The 11,346-nt window shown below is 45.4% G+C and overlaps 1 long non-coding RNA gene across 1 annotated transcript; it reads right to left on the bottom strand.

Annotated features, from left to right (window-relative positions):
- Positions 1 to 1,233: 1,233 nt before the first annotated feature.
- Positions 1,234 to 11,131, bottom strand: LOC121665257. The gene is made up of 3 exons (XR_006016297.1): positions 6,146 to 11,131; positions 4,231 to 5,528; positions 1,234 to 3,300 (listed from the first exon to the last, which is right to left on the bottom strand). It is a non-coding gene; the product is annotated as an uncharacterized LOC121665257 (long non-coding RNA).
- Between the last annotated feature and the right edge of the window lie 215 nt (positions 11,132 to 11,346).

Raw genomic sequence — 11,346 nt, 5'->3', positions numbered from 1 at the left:
GTGAGAGCCAACGGCGGCGCTTCTAATTAGGGAGGGTAATTTCTCCCAAACGGGTCCTCTCCCTTTGTGAGCCCGTGGGTTTGCCAAGAGAATAAAAGCGCCCTGATTGTCCCCTCCTTTCAGCCCTTCCCCTGATGAGGAGTGTTGCTACACCTAATAAATTAAAGGACACAAAGTTAATGAATTTTTCATTTGAACTCACAGCTAGGTATGGATTAGCGAGGCTGACGTTGCTGAAGAGCTCAGAATTAGGAAGGGTCCTACAGGGACATTTTCCTCTTTGCTAAAATCTTTTCATTCACCTTTTCAAGCATTATCTTGCTCGGGAGAAAGAGTTCTTTTCACGCCGTATAGCCCATGGGGTCTGCTTTTTTTTCCACATAAATGTGATCATTCATTTTGTTTGTCTAATGGATAAAAATAAAGGGCAGTGTGAGTGACATTCAGACAGCCTTTCTCCTCAAAGAGAAGGGATTCATAGGATCCTGAGCAGCGCTCCAGAGCACACTGAGCATTCATAGTCCCAATTCCTTTAAATTCCAGTTGACACCAGCGGAAGGTTGGTTTTCCTTCCACTTGAGCAGGGCTGGGAGCTGCAGGCAGCTTGGCCTTGTAAATAAAACTACACCCACTTTACTTAAAAATTAGTTTCAAGTTAATGTCAAAGGATCTGTGCGATTCAGAATTGTTTTCTGAACATAAATATCAAAGGATTGCAGCTGCTTTTAGTGTGCAAACTGATTTCTGCTTCCTGGAGCCAAACCTGCACATGCTCCATTCGGAAAGAAGATGCTGTTTGTTATCCCTGTATTCCCTGCCCAAATTAAACCTTTTCCTAAGAACTTTGATTTGCCTTCACTTGCCTTTTGACACTCTGAAAGACTCATTAAAAGAGTGAATTGGGTTTTTGGTTAAAACCAGAAGCTGTTTGAGTGCACAAGAGGCTGGGGAGGGTGGTGGGACTGGGGTCACTTCCCTCATGGAATCCTCACTCTGGACCAACCCACTGAAACCCCATTCCCAGTGAGCTCTGGCTTTCCCAGCCCCCAAATACATGGCTGAATTAACTTAAAAATAATTTCTAATTAGACCAGAACCAAGTGGGATCTCCTGTGACGCTTCAAGACAGGATGGGGAGGAGGGACAGAAATCACGACAAAAATTTTTTAAAAAGGGAAAAAACCCCACAATAAATCCCACCAGGCTCTTGCTAAAGCCCTGGTCCCTGTAGATCCATGGGGAAAGGGGGAAGCTGGAGCTGCTGGGCAGCAGGATGAACAGGATGAGGATGTTCCCTGCAGCCACTGGGTGGGGGAACTTTTCCCAGCAATCTCTTTCTGCCTCTGGGCTTTCACCACCCTTCACTACTAAGGTGGCAGTGGGTGTTTCCTGTTGCAAGAGTGTTTGCTCAAATCCTCCTCTTGGGATCCCACTGTCTCAGTTTCACTGTTCAAACTGGAAATCACATTTTTATTCAATTTCTGCCCTAAACCTTTAAGTTTTTTTGCTGAATGCTTTTGTAGTAACTGTATGTTGCACCTATAAATGCATTTCAGCAGCAGATTATTTTATGCAAAGAAGGTGCAAAGACCTGTGGGAAGAACCTCTTGCCCATTTCAAGCAGAAGCACCCCATGCAGCAGAGATTCCCCCGCTTCATAAATAATTTGGGATCAAAGATCCTGGCACTGGGTTAGGCCAGGGTGAGCGTAAATCTGGCTTTAACTGAGATTCATGTTTCTATTAAAAAGTAATTGCAAAGAACAAATCCTGATTGTCTTAATAACTGATATTTATGTCCCTCAAGCAGCAGAACAGATCCATCATTTTATACACAGTTCTAAAAAAAGGATTGGCACTGCTTATATCCCTTTTTCCATTGCTGTTCCTACCCCTGTGCCCCCTATTCCCTTGTCTTGTATCTCCCAGAGCCTATACAAGTTACCTAGAATTCCCTTTCCTGACCTAGAAACCACCGTCACCTTCCAATTCAGGTAAGGAAGAGCTGCAAAGTGATCCCAAGGAGGGAAAATTTCATTTCTGGTCTTAGTGACAAGTTTCAAAAACCCCAGCGCGAGTGGTGATGAACAACTCCCGTGCCTGTAGACCTGCCTGTGTTTGCACCATCTGCCAGTGGGAGTATTTTGAAAACTTTCGGGGGTGGAGGAAGGTTGTTCTGGAGGGAAATATTCCTCTAAAGATTTATTTTGTGCAAATCTCGCTGTCAAACACTCCAGAAACTGATGCCCTTGTTAGTGGTGTTATAACCAAGGTCTCTCCTGCTTTGATGGCAAAGGAGAAGGTTCCCCAGCAGCTGCCAAGGGGGCACCGTGAAGGTGCAGACCAAAGTGGCAGAAATTAATCAAAATTATTAGTGAAAACTAATTATAAATGATGTCTCAGGGATTCAGGTTTTTTGCTTATAGATTTGGCATTTCCTTCTGTCTTCTTTTTCCCCCAATATGAGAAGAAAGTTATTGCAATCTGTTGATGGGCATCAGCACGGGCTGGGAGCGATATTCCTATGACTGCTTCTCCAGTTAAAATATTTCCAAGTGCTGCTCTTCCCTCTTTTTCAAGGATGACTACTCTTGCTGAGCGTCTCTGTGGGTTGCTTTCCGATTTGTATTTTTTTTTGAGTGAATGTAACTTCTTGGATCAGAGAGAATTTCAGTGTATACATTTGCTTTGTGGCACTTCCTGATCTGTCCAGGCTGATTTGCAACTCAAACACTAAGAAAATATATTAATGAAAGTCCTTTTTAATTGAACCAAAAGAGATTCCAGAGGAAATATTCAGAAACAGCCAACGTTTTTGCATCATAAATGTGCTGTGTTTCTTCCTATTTCCTCCATTCATTATTACACTCGCAAACAATTCGTTGTTGATAATTAATATTAATTCCATCTGCTTAATTGATAGAATTACCAGGGGGTGATGAGATAGGCTTCCCAGTATTAAATAATTTTTACCAATTTGTAGTGCTCAGCTTGCTGCTCTGCTGATTTCCCAGTTGCTCCCCGTCTCCTGCATCTCCAGGCAGGCACAGGGGGAATCAGGGATGTTCGGAATCCGCAGCCGGAGCGGGCGGAGCGACGCCTTCTCCAGGATAGCACCGAGCCTGTGCCTGATTATCCAGCTACGGGATCCTCCTGCTGCTGCTGGAACACCAGAGATTTCCACAACACATTGCTGGGGTACATCCCATGATGTTCAGTTTCTGTCTAAGCAGGAGCTTTCCTGCTCAGCTCAACAGCGCTGCTGTGCACTCTTCATCGCCTTTGTCCACACCGGTGTTTGCTGTGGGGACACACAGCATTAATATTTGCATATTCAAACCCAGCACAAATTACATGATCAGTCTGAGTTTTTCTGAGCAAGAGCTCAGAGAGACCCCCCAAAAAAATTTACAAAAAAAAAAAATTAGTTTCAGTTCTAGAATGAAGACCAAATATTTAGCATGTGGAACGGAACAAAACGACTCCTACTGAAGGAATTTATTTTTTTCAATTAATTGAATTTGTAAAGGCCCTTTTCTTTTCTGTAATACAAGAATAGTTACTCCTAAAAGGACATCATTCAGTGATGATATTACTGCACAGGTGGTTCTGGAGGACAAAGGCCTGCGTTAGCACCACAGCTGTGCAGGAACTGCAGCAGCTCAATAACAGCCCTAAAAATTTGCTGTCTGAACCCACCACTGCCCTTATACACCAAAGCACCCTCCACATTTCAGCCCACGCCTAAATTAATGTTTCTCCCTCATTTTTTACAGTTTTTCTCATTTCTACCTCCCCTAGGTTGTGCTGTGCCAAAGCACACCCAGCTGGGCACAGGGGAGGCTGAAACCCTCCTATCTCCCGGTTGACCTTTTTTGGCTCTCCTGTCTCCATCCCTCCCATTGCCCTTTCCTCATCCCTCGGTTTTGCAGAACAGGAGGAACTTCCCTTGCCCAGGGGGACAACAGGAACCCATCACTGCAGGGCTGAGATGTCACACAAGGAGCTGCCCTGGGGACACCTGGCCCTCTTTGGGAATTTCAGAGTATTTCAACAGGGGAGGTAAATGATGGACAAAGTCCAAGCCAGAGCATTGAATTCCCCTGTAAAAGGCTGTGAAACCTCATGGAACTTTCTTTTTTAATTTTCTTTTCTTTGGTTTTTTTTAAGTTTTTGGTTTCCATAAAGCACTTGGGGTGTAAAGTTTGGGATAACTGATTTAACCACGCACCTTTTCTCACCATCAGCCCAGTTCTTCCTGTCCTCTTCTCCCGTGACCAGGTACCTCAGTCCCTGCTAGGTACCACATATTAGTTAACATTAAATCATGTATTTCTACTTATGTGATACTAATCCTAGCTTGGGACCTACACTAGGTTCTTAATTCTTTGCAACTGATAATATTTTATGTACATATATTTATTTTTTAATACTCTATTACAAAACAAATAAAAAAAGGATGTGAGCAATATAGCAGACAATAAAATAAATATCCATGACATCATTATTTTTGATGCCTTGGCTTTACTTTTCATACACTTGTAATAACTGCCATTTTAATGACCTGTTATTTTCATTACCAGCTATCAGATCAGATATGATTTTGAAAAAACAGGGTAATTTTCCAGAGTAATTTGTTTGGGGTAATAGTAGGAAATAATACACTTAATGATTTTACATATTTTATTTTCACAGCTCATCTTAAGCAGGAGTTACCTCAAGCTCAGTCTTTGACTAGCTCACAGGAGCCCAGGGCTGCTGCTGATTTGGGAGGTTTTGTCTCCAGACTGAGATTTTTCATCCTTTAGAGTTGACAGAAAGTTTCTTTTCTTGCCAGGAAAATTCAGTGTAAATCCAGCGATTTGTGGTGACAACCAGAAGTTTTACAGTGGTGGAATGAGACCTTTGAGGCTGTTTGGATGTTTGTAAATTGTCCCTGTTCTTGGGCACTCATTAATGTACCACGGGCATCTTAGGACACATGGGGAAATCAAGATGTGATATCTTTAGAACAGATAAAAATAAAAAAAATATTCCCAGTGTTTGACTGGGCTGTAAAGCCCACTGTGAGATGTGAGAGCCAAGCAAGGAGCTCGTGGTGGCTCAGCAGCCTTGTGGAGCAGGAGAGGTGTCCCAGCAGCACAGCGCTGTGCTGGCAGCCTCCAAAATGGTTCATTTTTTTGCATTTCAGCTTAAAACCTCTGAGGACTGATGATGGACATGTCTGATCTCTGTTTGGGCTTCCCAATTTCTGCAGCTGGTCACTGCTGGGGAAGGGAGATTGCTGGTGCCTTTGGCTGGGTCATCTGCTGCGATGTCAGTCTGGGCACGGCTCAGGCTCGTGATGCCACCTCTTCCTTTCTGGCTGTTCCACAGCCATGAGTGAACATCGTGCTGGTTTTGTGCCCTCATTGCCAGCACTGCCCTCAGAGCAGCACCTCAAACCAGCCTGATGCTCTGCCATTTTCCCTTCTCATTCCAGTGTTTGTTATGGGAACGAGGTATCATAATTTTAATGCCTGGTGTGGCCTGTGAAAGATCATAAACATTTAATAGACCCATAAACACCGACTTTAACCTTTTCACTGTGCTGTAGCTGGACTGGCCTCGCTGCCTGGCGTCCCCCAGGTCACCACTGTGGACATGAGGGATCAAACAGCACCAATCCCAAAAAGGTCAGAGCAGCCCAGTTTATTATCCTCTCCCTTGGAATATATGAGGCGTTACAATTCCTGCAGTGCATTTTCCTGGCTTAGGTTGGGGCAAGAGGAAGAAATGGCATGGAATAAATCCCCTGGGAAGACAGTCATGGTGACTGGGATGGAAATAGGCACCCACTGAACTCATCCCTTTTATCTCTCCTGTGCCCACAAGAAGTAGCAGCAGCTCAGGATGAATGGTGGATGTGTTTTCCTGTAGGAAATTAGGAAAAAACCCTCAAGTCTTTTCTGCTAGAAGAATTGCTTGATATTCTTTCAATGGACATGCTTTATATTGGACAAACCAGCAAAAGTATTTTATAGTCAAGGACAAAGAATGTTACAGAGCAGGAAATGTTCATGGTGAGTTTGACACCTGGAGATCACCTGGAAGTGGTGTGCAGCACAGGAAATGGGCGTGAAGCAGGGCAGAGTTTCATTTCTTACCTGGATTTAGGATGGAGGTCCTGGAAGGGGCATTCTCTCTCACCAGACTGGGTTGGAATTGCTCCAGCACTGTTTCTGTCCAAGGAGTGGCATTCAGAGACATTCCACAGGGCTTGTTCCCTGGAAGGAAAAGTCCTACACAGAGGGCTGAGAGCCAGCATGGATGTGAGATGTGCAGGTTGCTGTGCCCTGAGTGCCCAACGCCCTGGAGTCGGAGATCGCAGGGAGGGGAGCCCAGGACTTTTCCCAGTGTCTGTTGTGCTCATCTGCCTTCCATCCTGGGATGGCTGGGAAGGGGCCACGATTTTCCCAGGTCTAGCTGAGACAGCTCCAAGTGATGCTTAACCACAAAGGTTCTCCACCACAGAGAACTGTAAATTCAAAAAAAATCAGTTTGTTGTTTTCTCGTGCACCATCCTGAAAAATCTTTGAACTTGGGCCTTGTACTTGAAAGCTAATCCTGTTATAAATATCTTACTATGCAACTGCATATTTTTCTGAGCAAACCACTGCCAGCCACATCACCATGCATTCATTTCTGCAGAGATCTTGTTACAAAGGCAGATTTTCTGAGGCTGTACTACAGCTTTACTACACTATGAAGAACATACGAGAGTAAGCCCCACACCATTATATTTTCCATTAAAAACTCCTCATGGCTGAATAACTGGGAGTGTGTTACATCCTCTCCCTGCTGCAGTTGGCAGAAGTTTGGGTTGAGCAGGGCAGAATTTTGTGTTTATAAGGTGCTGTGTTGGGTTTGTGTAGCATCACCTACAGAGATCTGCCCACTCTATTGAAAACAGGATTTGTACAGAAGGATTCAACCCTGCAAAAGCTTGACATGGACAGAATTCCCACTGCTGAATTGTTTCCTTTGTGAAGAATTTGTATCAAAGATAATAAAGTTTTAAATCAATAGTCTGAATGTATGCAGAGCTATAATCTTTGTAGATTTGGTAATCCCCCATGACATTTACAGGACAGTTTCTGCAAACTCAGAATTCCAGAGCTGAATTAGCATTTCTGAGGTGTAGGAGATCCCCTGTGTCCGTGTGATGTGTGTGGAGCAGCAAAGAATCATCAACTCACATCTGACAGTGTTTGTATTTAAGCATTAGCAACTCCATTTCAAGATTTAGGGTGGAAAAAAGAGGCTGTGGGTGATTTTCCCTGTCTGGGAGTGCTTTCTGGCAGGATTTTGATTTTTTCCCTGTCTCCCCTAGCTGTGTGGAGCCTCGGGAAGCCCGGCATAAGGCCAGCCCTGCTTTGCCCCCGTAACTCACAGAATTTGTGCCGCAGAGTTGGACCCCCAGCACCTGCTGGGCGCCTTTCAAGCTGCTTTAACTGGATCACAAGTTCCCAACTGTAGATAGATGTAACAGAGACTAATCCCATAATCTGGACAGAAGTACAAGCCCTGGATGGGGAGCAGCTCGTGTTACCTCCAGTTGCCCTTCAGGGATGGCAGGGGAGCTCAGACACTCTCATCTCCCCCAGCCATTTTTTGGTGAGTAAGGTCAGTTGGCTGATTTGATTTGATTTTTCCTTCCCAAAGTCTGAAGATGAATATGCAAAACAAAACTTCATGCTTTGGCCAAAAAGGAAAACAACTTGGGTTCAGAAATGGTGCTTCTATGCTGGATAAATATTATTTGTACTCAAAGCACAGAAATCAAGGACTGGCATCGTTTAAAAAAAAATAAAATAAAATCCAGCGAGGGAATAATGGAGCAGCATTTTGGGTGTCTAAATAACACCAGGGGTGAGGAGAGCTGCTGCACAGCTTTTCACAGTCCCTGTTTGAAATACCCCCATTTTCAAAGCTCCTTCAGCAGACCACGGCTCCTCGGCATGGTGCTCTGTGCCAGCAGAACATCGATCAGGAGCCGCCGAGCCCAGAGCCGCTGGTCGATGGCTCCGCAAACCCAGAGCTCCCAGAAATGAGATTTACCATTGGCTTTTTAACTTCTTGTTGACAGGCTCTCACCAGTGACAGCTCTTCCTTGCTCTGCTCTTTCTCTCCCATCCCAAGATTTAATAGTGTTTTACCACTCTAATTAAGGACGTGATTCTACAAATATTTGCAAGCCGCCGAGGCGCTCGCTGGGAATCGGGAGCCACGGATCCACCTACAGATCCCATCTCAGGCGTGTGCAAACCATCCCTACTCATTCCCACCACAGAAAATGGGAGTTTTAAATCCTTTTGCTTGTCCTGCTTTCCCAAGTGTTTCAAACTCAACCCAAAACCCACTTGGGGTGAGATTTCTTACACTGCTCTTCAGCATAGATATCTGACTTTCTCTCCATGACATTAAACCAAAAGTTCTTTACTTCGGCCCTTTCCATCTCTTACAGTGTTAACAAAAATAGATGCTTATTGCTTTAATAAAGGTTTTGATTTGGAAATTATTTACCATTTAGACTTTGTACGCTCTAATTGCTTTTGATTCTTTGGAATATCTATAATGCAAAGCAGCTGAAAGACTGAGGTTTAAAAATGGGCTCTTGCACATTTGAAGTAAATTTTATCCTGCAATCAGTCGTAAAGATCTTAACTGCAGCTATCACATATCCTAAATATGTAATTGCTGTGGAGCCTTTCCAGTCTATTGGTTACAGGATGTTGGAAAAAGGGGAAAGGGAGTACAAATGTAGGCCCTGATGTCTGTGAGTTTTTTGGGGTGATATTGAGCAGGATCGGTCACCTGCCTGAAATATTGTATATTTTTTTTTTTTTCTAGGATGGAACCTTGGAATTCAATTGTGCAAGGACTAATTAATAACTCCATTTGCGTGAGCTTACTGGATTACAGAAAAGCTGCTCTGGTGAGTAAAGGAATGAATTTTGTCTGGGTTTTGGGATCAGGGCATCCACCTCCAGCCCCATGTGCTCCTGGGGGAAGGACTGAGGTTTTAAATGTGCCTCCATCCACATGTGGATCTGCCCTAAAATCAGTGGTGGTTTTGGTACATGGATGCAGCCCAAGAAGACCAGGTTGCTCTTACCTAAAAATACAGAAAGGAAAAATCAAAATACTTGATTTTAAGAGATTTTTAAAACATCTTGGTCAAATATAGTCTAGATATGGATTGACTAGTCCATATTTTGAATGATCTATAATGAATGGCACCTCTGCTTACTTTTAGTAATTTTTTGCTTCCAAGAGAACCCTCTCCCATGTCCTGGCCATCTTTAAAGAGCACAGCTTACAAGCATTTAAAATTTAACCCAAAGGAAGCCTCTGTTTCTTTGTTTTTTAGTATAACATGAAAAGTATGGAAGATTCAGCCTCAAAAATTGCTAAAGATGTTTAACACTCACCATTAAAATCACAAAACCAGTGCAATTTATTGTTTTCAGAGAAACGCTTGCTTTCAGCCCTTTCTTTAAACGATTGTGTGAGATATTTACATACTAAATTAATGTGAATGGCTGCTAAGTACACACCAAAATTCTTCCAGCTGGGAGACACGGGTGTGCAAAGGCCAGGCCACTTGGGTTCTTGAGGAGAGCGGAGGGAGAAGCTCCCCCAAGCCCAGAGGCTGCTGAGATGGAGCTTGGTGGTGGGCAGCTTATGTAAACCCTGGATGTGCTCGTTCTGGAGCTACTTTTTTATAACAAAGCCCAAATTTGGAGTCTCTCATTCTTATGATTCTACCCCGTGCTTCTCTCCACCCCCTCCTGAGGTCTTTTTTTAAAAAAATCCCTAAATTCAGAAGGTAACTGTGAAGCTGAAGTTTCTCTCTCTGCCCTTGGTTTGGTTGAACTTTGGGATGCTGAGCTCCACCCTGATGGGCTCAGCACCCCGAGGCCTCCCCACGCTCACCATGGATGATGGGCAGTGAAGAAGACAACAGTGATCTGTACTTAACATTAGGTGGCACAAAAGAGTTTCCTTTTGCTCGCAGGAACACTGAAATCGATGGGCAATAACCAACAGAGATTTTCTTTTCTTTAAACAAAATTCTCCTATTTTCTCCAGCTTTCCAGCAGCCTTTGAAATGCTTCTGTTTATAAACTTACTTGATTTCGTCTTTCATTGCATCTCTTTTGTCTCAACCTAATTTGTTTTAAAATAAGACATAACCCAGCCCTCGCTGTGGTTGTATTTACAGAGCAGCCAAAGGGCTCTAAAACGGGCTAATTTCAGTGAAACGCCTTCTGTCCCTCCTCCAAACCAAGGCTGCCTTTAAGAGCTTTGCCTCTTAGGGCCCTGCATGTTCAGAGCCACCGTGACCACGCAGGGCTTGTTCTAAGCTGGAGCTTTTCCTCCGTGTCCTCAGCCGGGGCTGTTTACAAACCACGGCTGTTTACTCCTGGTTTGGTCCCCACGCCACATTCATCCTGTTCCTGGAGCTGACTGAAAAAATGGGTTTTGGGGGTTATATTTCCTTCTCCTGCTGCTGTAATCCTTCTGGAGAGAGCTGGAGGTCGTGGTCCCGCTGCGGAGGCAGCCGGGCTTCGCTGCCCAGCGCAGGGGCGGCCGCAGGCCCGTTGCCCCCAAGGCCGCGGCGCTGCAGCTCACAGAGATTTACCAATGAAATAAATCACTTTTATGGTTCAGAAACAATGCATCGCCCACTGTTCACATCCCAAATCCCTCTTGCTCCCAGGTACAGGAGGGTTGGTGTGCTGGCAGTGCAGTGGGAAGGCGCCTGTCCACTCGCATGCTGCTGCTGGTTATTGAAGACGAGAGCTCGCTCCCTGCTCGGGTCGCTTCGCAGGATTCCTAAAGGTAATTTTTTCCCCCCTACACTGCTGGCAGAAGGGTTGGGTATTGTTTTCTCCAACGTTCAGCTTCAGAAACGGGGAAAAGAAAAAAAATAAAAGGCCGTTTCGCTGGCGATCCCTTGAAGTTTTTGCTGCTTCCCTGCCTCCCCCAGCACCCACCCGGCTGCCGGGGCCGGAGCCTCCCCGTTTCACCCCGTTAGATGTGATTGTTATTGTTCCTCCCGCACGCCGGGGGGAGCGGGGGGCGGCCCGGGGCGGGGACGGGGCTCGGGGCTCGGCGCTGCGGCCCCCGCGGCCCCTCCGCTCCCGGCGGCCGCGGCCCGGGCAGGGTGGGCGGGGGGACGGGCGGAACAAAAGAAACTTCCCCGGTGCCCCGCTCGCTGCCGCTCGGCGGGGCCGGGACCCCCAGCCGGGGCCGCGGGGGCTGCGCGGGGGCAGCGAGGACATCCCCGGGACGCGCACAA

This window comes from Corvus kubaryi, unplaced genomic scaffold (assembly GCF_017639235.1).
Source record: "Corvus kubaryi isolate FWS band 111438036 unplaced genomic scaffold, C.kubaryi_AGA036_p1.0 37322, whole genome shotgun sequence".
Classification (NCBI taxonomy): Eukaryota; Metazoa; Chordata; class Aves; order Passeriformes; family Corvidae; genus Corvus; species Corvus kubaryi.
This window is presented reverse-complemented; position numbering and strand designations above follow the sequence as displayed.